The sequence below is a fragment of the Benincasa hispida genome, unplaced genomic scaffold, assembly GCF_027475165.1.
Source record: "Benincasa hispida cultivar pf3 unplaced genomic scaffold, pf3_genome.v1.1 HicScf1320, whole genome shotgun sequence".
NCBI classification, from domain to species: Eukaryota; Viridiplantae; Streptophyta; class Magnoliopsida; order Cucurbitales; family Cucurbitaceae; genus Benincasa; species Benincasa hispida.
In genome coordinates this window covers 46,935-54,749 of record NW_028325655.1, presented here as the reverse complement: position 1 = coordinate 54,749, position 7,815 = coordinate 46,935, and the positions used below count along the sequence as shown (strand labels likewise).

Genomic DNA, 7,815 nt, shown 5'->3' with positions numbered 1-7,815 from the left:
AAATGCGTGAGAAGAAGGCTTGAGAATCTTCATCTCCTTCTTCCATTCCGAGAAACGACCAAAGCCTACGATCGGAGCTAGATCTCGGGAGAGTCAGCTCCACCGCCCATCCATGGCACCTGATGCGTTATTTTATGAGGTGGAATTATGGATGAAAATGCGTTGAGCACTTAAGTTTTCTCAGTGGAATTCAAGTAAAACCCCACTGAGTTTCTTGGTAAGTTCAGGGTCAAACACAGGGACTTGGGAAAAAATATGCGGTGGTAATTTCTCAGAACAATTTGCGGTAACCAAATAAATCAAGTAGTTATTGGGAATGTTGTTTGTGGTAATAAAAATAAACAAATGCAGCGGAATTCGAAAAGAGTTATAAAACGGAAGACGCGATGAGTATGCGGTGAATGGGTTGAGAAGAGTTTCGGCTAACACTTCTTAGGATGTGTTCATGCTATGCGATCATGCAACACACATACAATAGTAAATCATCTCTTGATGCGAATGCTACGACTTTTAATGCTAGAACGCATGCGATATATGCGATAAGACTATAGGACCTATACATAAGCCTCTATTCTTATTTATGCGATGAAAAAATGATGCATACACATATAAGGCGACCACATAATACCATACCTATCTCTAGGATGCATGCGATGCAGGTTGGCAAACAGAATTTTTCTCTAGGTTCTTATCTTTTGTTTATGCAGTTCTAATCTTGCTCTCTCGAGTCTAGATTCTAACTTAGCTCTTTCAAATCTTAGGTTCTTTCTTTAGACTCTCTCTCTCGAGTAGCTCTAAAGGGATGTCGAGCACAACATAAAGAAAATGGAGAACCTAAAGAGAGAGTCTAAAGAGCTACTCGAGAGAGAGTCTAAAGAGAGAGTCTAAAGGGATCAATATGTCATTCTTGAACTGATATCATTTATAACCCGCTTTCTACAGGTGCAACAGCTTATTTCGGAACTCAATGAAATTCTTGCCCATGATATTATAGATGAGGATAGGTTATGGAAAAATAAATATTATAGATGAGGATAGGTTATGGAAAATGAAACTTACTACTCGTGCTTGAACTTTTGTTGTTTTACTTTAACGCTCCTGTCCAAGTGATTGTTTTTTCTTTTTGTTTTATACATGTCTTTCCATGAAATTGAGATGGAAAAGAGAAGGCAACAAGGTGCATATAATTGGCGGCCAATTCAAGGGGTAGTCACATTTCTTTGGGTACTTATTCTATTCGTGCTTGAACTTTTGCTGTTTTACTTAAACGCTCCTATTTAATAATTTAGTGATTAACACATATTATATTTAGCACTTGGGTAGTAGGCAAATCAGTTGAGATCTCAAAAACATGCATGTTGGTAAATGCATCAAGATCTTTTAAATTCATATTTGATAATTAGGGGTATCAAGTATCTAGACTTCCATTATGAACTCGTAAAGAAAATGCCCAATCAAGTGATGGGTTAGGCTTACAGCTACTTGACTTTCAAATGTAAACTTACCAATGGTACGAGCGAATGGCCATGAGATGATACGAAAAAAATTATACTTTGCTGGTTAGTGCTCTGTGTGTTATCTCTGTTTATTTCTTCTTTTGACTTATAGGTACGAAGGGATGTGTGGTTTACCCACGAACTTTGATTCAACTTATTGCTATGCTTTGGGTTACACTGCTGGAGCTCTCCTCCAGAGTGGAAAAACTGGACCAATATCATCGATCTGTCTGTCCCACTTCTTGTACCTCCTGATCATTTTAGTCTCTAACCTTTTAACCTTTCATTCTTTTTCTTGATATCAGTTTCCTCCATAGATTTTTTCCTCATTTCTATTACTTACTAGTTATGCATACCGGGTAGGAAATTTGGCTGCTTCTGTTGAAGATTGGATGGCTGGCGAAACTGCATTGACTTCGTTAATGGATGTGGAGAGGAGACACGGTATGATTTTTTCATGAAAACGTGCATTCCTGTTCTCATGTTTTCTTGAATAACACGTTAATAATTTTTTTTATAGAATATTTTTTATGGGGAATAAGAAGGGAAATGATAAACAGAGTATCAATTATCCAGCCAAAATGAGAACAAATGGAGATAACTAGAAGAAAAAAAATGAAAGATGAAAAAAACTCTCCAATCTATATTAAAAAGACAACAATTTTCTAGTTGATGAGACTTAAAAGTTTATTTATTTTTTTCTTTTTTAGAGTATCCAAATAACTTAATAGTTACTTATACAATACTATAAAGACTAGTCAAGGTGCATGTAAGATCAGAAAAACAAGGATAAAAGTGGAGTATCTTTTCTCTTAACAATTTTGAAAGGCTTTGGATTGATAGAACATCTTCATGAAGTCTAGTTTAATATTTATCATTTGATGATCTCTTTCTAAAGGTAGAATTCGTTTGGCAAGTAAGTTCAAGCCTGTGATCAAGAAGACAATGGTGGAACTAGATGGTAATATGATCTCTTTCTAGAGTAAATGTCGTTTCCTTTAATCTCCTTCCCAGTCTTATATTATAATTCACGCCGCTCGATTTGTCATGTGGGGAGGTCAGATCAGAATCCTACCATTGATTATGCAAGTTCAAATCTAAAAGAAGAATGGAGCAGGTGATCTAGATATAGGTATCTTACACAACCAAATTGATGAAAATCGAACCTATTTTTCAGAATTTGGATAAGATATTTTAATGAAGTCTCGGGTCAAATTCCATAGTTGGAAGTGAGATACCTAAATTCTTTGTAGTTTCCATTCTTACATGAATTATTAGTAATGTGTTAAGTTCATTGTAATGTCTAATTTTGTTGGTGTATATTTTTGCTTAGTATTGTCTTGTAAAGGGCCGGCCGGCAAAATCATAGACGAAGATTTATGGTATTTCTTTTAATTATTGGAAAAGGAGGGCTCCTGGGTATGTTCTCGAAAGGGAAGGTAGAGGTAGTACTTCGAATGGCGAAGAGAGGCGGCTCGGCAAAGAAGGAATGAGAAATCGTCAAAGATGACTTCTTTGTTGGCGAAACGAAGGGCTAGTTCTTTCTCTCTCCATCTTATGGTATTTCACTTGATTTCTTTCTTCTTGTCTTTCTTTATCCTTTTCTTCTTTCTCCTTTTTCTTTCTTTTTTTTTATCTCTGTTTCTCCGTCTATCTTCTCCATCTCTTGCTTAATTTTCTCCATTCATATGATTGTATCTCAATATCTTTTTGTTTTTCTGTTTTCTTCATCTCATTTCCATTGATACTCCTTTCTTCTATTTCTTTCTCTCTTTTTGTTTGCCCTTTATTAAAATTTGATACTTCATGTATTATTATTTAGTTTATAGCTATATGTCATTAAAGCTAAAATATTGAAATATTAGTAAAGTAACTTGGTCATTAGTGTTGCGTGTGTGTATCATTAGTGTGGATGTTAGTTTAAACAATATAAAAAATTGTTACGACTGTTGTATTTGGTTAGTTAATCATGTACTTTTTTGCTAGGCTGAATCACTTCATTTTTGTCCCCAATTCAAGTTACGGAGTAGAAGAACACACTAAAAGGTATGAAAAAGTTGTAGTAGTCTTTTACCTTCAGGCTATTAAATTTGAGTGATTTAGTCACATATTAACTCTAAATCTTGCCTAGAATATTTTTCTATCTTAAAATCTAGCTCTTTATTTTATCATTGTTTTAAAAAATATTTGAATTAGTCTTTGTCAAATATTATGTCACACTTGAGTTTATGATTTTTCTGTTCCTTGATTTCTTGAAACTAGCTGATCTTTATTTTTTGACTTATTTTATTTCTCTTTTAATCGGTTCTTTGAGTGATTAGTTGTTTAGGATTGTGATTTATGATTCTATACGGCATGGACAAAGAAAAAGAGATGACATTTTAGTTCGTGGGTATTTTCATCTCCAGAATAGAATCTCAAATTAAAATCCTAAGTTAGTAACTGACAAATCAGAATTGGAATTGATTAAATATGTCAAGTGGGGATAAAAAAAATTCACTTTTAACTTTTTGTATTTTATACTCATGCTCCTTTGCCTTTTTGCATAATCTTTTTTTGTTCTATACAGGCCAACGGAGGATTTATAATGAGTGCAAGTCACACAATCTAGGTGGACCTGAATACGATTGGGGTATTAAGGTGATTTTTTTAAAAAAAATTATTTTGCACTGCCCTTTATATTTAATTAAATGAAATTATTGGTAAAAGTGCAACCTTTTGATGAAGCATAATGTTTTTGTTGCAAAATGTTAGTTGAAAATTATGACCTTTATCTTATAATCCATGACAACTACAACAATGATGTATCTATGTTTATCTGACTTGAATGCATTGACTTTTCAGTTTACTTATAGTAATGGGCAGACTGCACCTGAATCAATTACAGACAAAATATATGGAAACACCATTTCTATAAGTACACAACGTAATTTTTGTGATTGGTTCATTTTGTTTTTTTTTTTTTTTTTGTTCGATTTCTTGTTTACTTTCAAATTAGTCAATTTTCATGTTATATTGCATTCAATATTTTGTACATTTTTATTCTTTTCTTGTTTATATGAAAGTTTTCTTTGAGTCGTTTGGGTCCTCAGTCCTCTTGTGAAGTGCCTATTTATTTGTTTTGCTATTTTTGCGTTCTCACTTCTTGGTGGAAACTAAAAATCCCATAGAAAGTTCATTTATTTTCTTGGTTGGTTCTTTGGGAACTATTAATACCTTCCATGTCTTGCAAAAAACCTCCTATATGTCTTAGGCCTGAAGTGGTAAGTTTTGTGGAGCATAGCCGAGTTCTAAACATTTACCTTGGTTGTCCCTTTAACACTAGAGTCTCTAGGTGTTTTTGGTTGGGATTTGTTTTAAGCCTTTTCTTTTTGCTAAGGTTGGGTTTTCATCAAATGTTGGTGGAGGTCTTTATCTATATGCAAATTGATTAATTTCGTGGAGACCAAATGTGTTTTCTCTCTCGTTGTTTTAGCCACAAAAATTCTAGTCTCTTGCTGGCCAAATCCTCACATCAGGGACTCATATGGAGCTTTTGGAGAACCGAAATCCCTTCTTAGAGTGTTATCCATTTCATCCACAAGTTATTTCCTCTTATTCTAGTCACGTCCTTCATCTTCTTGACTTTGTCGAACACTCAATTTTCGACTTCTTTCATTGATTCAATCTTTCATTTCTCTACCTATCTCCCCATTTTCATCTTCATTTCTCTCCTACCAATGTCTTCGCCTTTCATCGCTAATGCCGATGTTTCCCCCATCATTGCATCTTCTCCATCGGAGATTGGCCGTGTTTCTATTGTGTATAGCGAAGTCCAAGCCCACCATATCGATCAACCTCTCCCTTTTCCCTCTATTCTCAAAAACCCTTTCAAAATCCTCGATGGCCCTCCTAGCTCTGAGTTGATTGATGTCCCGAAGGAAGAGTAGTGACATGCATTGAGTTTTGTTTGTTCTTTTACTGTGTTTTGCTTATGATTGTAAATCTCGCTTTTGTTTGGAACTTGAGTATTACTGAATGCGTTTGAGGCCAGTTGCTACTTCTTAAGGTTTTAGAGTGTTTGAATTGTGTTATATGTGCGTGCAGATGATATCACAAAGCTGTTTCCTGATCTTTTCGGCCAACAGTCGGCAATGTTGGTGCCAAATGATTCCAGTTCGGTGCAGGTGAATAAGAAATTGAAGATCGGAGTTGTCTAGTTTGGTGGCCAAGCACTGGGAGGGCATAATGTGATTTCTGGACTATTTGGTAGGGTCTTATTGTGTCCACATTTATAAATCAAGAATAAATGTTTGCTTTTTTGTTCAAGTTGTGGCTAATTAGCAGCTTCTATGATTTTGGTGAAGATTTCCTACAGGTTCATGTAAAAGGAAGCACGTTGTATGGTTTCAAGGGTGTCCTACAGGGATCATGAAATGTAAATATGTAGAACTGACTGCACAATTTATCTACCCATATCGCAATCAGGTTAATTTTCTTGAAGGGATTTCTAGCTTTCAGTTGTTAGAATTATTAGTGTGAATATGTGCAGTCTCGATGCGAAGTGATTGCCATTTGAATGCAATTCTTGATTTAAATGAATTTTTATTTTATCAGGGTGGTTTTGATATGATATGCAGTGGGAGGGATCAGATTGAAACTCTAGATCAGGTGAAACTCTTTCTTCCCATAATTTTCATTTTGAGACGTCTTAGTTGTAGTCAAGGCATTAATTGACAGTTCGGTTTTATTTTCAGTTTAAGCAAGCTGAAGAAACTGCTCAGAAGCTTTGATCTGGATGGCCTTGCCAATTGGTGGAGATTATTCTCAAAAACCCCTTTAAAATCCTCGATGACCCTCCTAGCTCTGAGTTGATTGATGTCTCGAAGGAAGAGTAGTGACATGCATTGAGTTTTGTTTATTCTTTTACTGTGTTTTTCTTATGATTATAGATCTCGCTTTTGTTTGGAACTTGAGTTTTACAGAATGAGTTTGAGGCCAATTGCTACTTCTTAAGGTTTTAGAGTGTTTGAGTTGTGTGTTATATGTGCGTGCAGATGAGATCACAAAGCTGTTTCCTGATCTTTTCGGCCAACCGTCGACACTGTTGGTGCCAAGTGATTCCAGTTCGATGCAGATGAATAAGAAATTGAAGATTGGAGTTGTCTAGTTTTGTGGCCAAGCACTAAGAGGGCATAATGTGATTTCTAGACTATTTGGTAGGGTCTCATTGTGTCCACATTTATAAATCAAGAATAAATGTTTGGTTTTCTGTTCAAGTTGTGGCTAATTAGCAGATTCTATAATTTTGTTGAAGATTTCCTACAGGTTCATGCAAAAGGAAGCACGTTGTATGGTTTCAAGGGTGTCCTACAGGGATCATGAAATGTAAATATGTAGAACTGACTGCATAAATTTAAACAGAGAGATAATTTTGATGTATTTTCTTCACGCTGATGATAAGAATAAACTAAAGTGTGTTTGTAATATATTTTCACGTGTTTAATTTAAAAAATAAGTCATTTTAAAAAAAAATAAATGTTTGATAAGTATTTAAAATAACTTTTTAAAAGTTTTTTTTTAATAAATATTCACGAAGGATGTTTAAATAAAAATAAGTTTTTTAAAAAACCATTTTTCCACAAGCAAACAGATCCTACATAACTAACTAAATATTTATTTTATAAAGTAGTTCTTCAAACAGAGTTTATATTAACAATAGTAAAAAAATAAATTATTCATAACATAATAGTTATTAATTTATAAGGACAAATTTATAATATTTTTTTTTTACTAACATGCAAATGATCAAAAATAAAATATTATAAAATAAAAACTCAAACATTCCTATAGGTTGGAAGTTGCTCAATCCCCCATGTTGTTGTATTAAAAAAAAAAGGTTAAATTCTAAAATAATTTTTTATTGAGAAATTTTCCAAATAGAAAAAATGTCAAACTATTTACAGAAAAAGTAAAAAAAAAAAACATTGATAGACACAGATAGATTTCTATGCCGATAGACTTCTGTCAGTCTCTATGCTAGATAAAGAATATTAAGATTTTATTATTTTGTGTAAATAGTTTCCCTATTTTTTAAATTTTTTTTGAAAATCTCCTTTTTTATAACTATTAATAGATAAAATTTAGTCAACGAGTATACCAAATAATGAATGATTAAATAAACGATATTAAGAAAATCAAGGTAATCTTCATACCCTGTTTTTTGTTCTAAGAAAATCATGTTCGATATATTTGTATGAAAGAATTTATATCTATTTGTTTACACTTTTTGCAATTTTTTTAGTACAACAAATATGAGGGATGGAGATCTGAAGGTGTA

General features: G+C 33.5%; 1 long non-coding RNA gene across 6 annotated transcripts in view; it reads left to right on the top strand.

Annotated features, from left to right (window-relative positions):
* The first annotated feature begins 1,133 nt into the window (after positions 1-1,133).
* Positions 1,134-7,815, top strand: part of LOC150031294 (uncharacterized) — a 47,309-nt gene continuing 40,627 nt past the window's right edge. The window contains exons 1-5 of one of the 6 annotated variants that reach the window (XR_016525978.1): positions 1,134-1,224; positions 1,609-3,056; positions 3,483-3,542; positions 4,066-4,136; positions 5,583-5,744. This is a non-coding gene — a long non-coding RNA (uncharacterized LOC150031294). The other 5 variants (XR_016525980.1, XR_016525979.1, XR_016525977.1 and 2 more) reach the window with 5 other exon arrangements.